Genomic DNA, 1,458 nt, shown 5'->3' on the forward strand with positions numbered 1-1,458 from the left:
ATATATATATATATAAAAATAACAAACAAAATTATCTAGTCGGTACGTAACACTTCTACAGAAGCAACGAGCAAGATAATTTAGTCAACGCAATACGTATTCTGAAACAACGAGCAAGATAATTTAGTCAAAGCAATACGTATTCTGAAACAACGAGCAAGATAATTTAGTCAACGCAATACTTATTAAGAAACATCGAGCAAGATAATTTAGAGGATGTAATACTTATTCAAAAAACAACGAGTAGGAAAATTTAGTCGGTGTAATACATTTACTTATATATTAAAAATAACAAACAGAAAAATCAAGTCGGTCAGTTGGGTCAGCCTGACCATACCCATGACGTTGAAGTGCCATAAGCAGGTGTGGTGTGGTAATCAACCCTATCCGTACGCCCTGGGTTCATTTTGTACCCTCGGGGTTGTATTCTTCACATTTTAGAATACTTCAAGTAAGAAGATCTCTTTGCAACTTTCAGTATTTCTTTTTAAAAAATCGTTTGGACAGACTGCTATGCAAAGCGTACGGATAGGATTAACTAGTAAATTTCGTCTTTGGAAAGTGGTGGCACAGAGTTCCCCACGTCGTTTGGATACGATAGTAAAACACGACGTACGGATAGCGTTAACCGATGGGAACTGTAAAGAAGAAGAGGTGCTGGGCCCAGAGAAGAAAAGATCAACTTAATCGAAGATCAACTAAAGCGAGGGGGCTCTCGTGGCCTAGAGGTTAAGGTGTTGGCCTCTCATTCAAAGGTCCCAGGTTCGAATCTGGGTAGCGACCGAAAAAATGTCCTCTCTTAAATTATCTCCTTTCACCTCCTTTCCTGCTCTCTGTCATCTGCTTTCGTCTCCTCTTTCTGCCCCTACCCTCTCACCTCCTTTGCCCCCTCCTCTGGGCTCCTGACTCTTTCTGCAGCATTTCTACTGCTACTCCTTGGCGCCTTCTTATTGCTGTCTTTCAGCCACACCCCTGATCTTCTGGTTGGAAAGATCTACACCTAACCTTCTCAGACAAGGGCGAAAAATCCCGGAAGGCCCTTGTGCAAGTTGCGCTCATTAAAGATCCCTCGGTGGTCTAAAATCGATAATTGTAGGCTTCGGCCGCCACCCGGGCAAAAATCAACATTTTCTACCAACTGAAAATAATATTATTAGGTGTGTCCCGCGCGCTCATATGACCTTATGCAGTTGTGAGCGCCGTAAAACACTTACAGAAAACAAAACAAAACCCCAATAAAACTCCAAAAAAAAATAAAAACAAGCTCCAGCGAGTTCAACACAAGAGGACAAGGCTGTAGAGAGCTGTTCTTTTACTCAGTTGAGGCAACCTGCCTCTACCCGTGAGGTCAAAGTGCCACAGGCAGGTGTGGGGTGGTAATTAATTTTCCCTCTTCCATTCAAATCACGGACTTGTGTGCTTTTGTTGTTGTTGTTGTTGTTTTTTTTAAATTTCTTT

The sequence above is a fragment of the Aplysia californica genome, unplaced genomic scaffold, assembly GCF_000002075.1.
Source record: "Aplysia californica isolate F4 #8 unplaced genomic scaffold, AplCal3.0 scaffold00320, whole genome shotgun sequence".
NCBI classification, from domain to species: Eukaryota; Metazoa; Mollusca; class Gastropoda; order Aplysiida; family Aplysiidae; genus Aplysia; species Aplysia californica.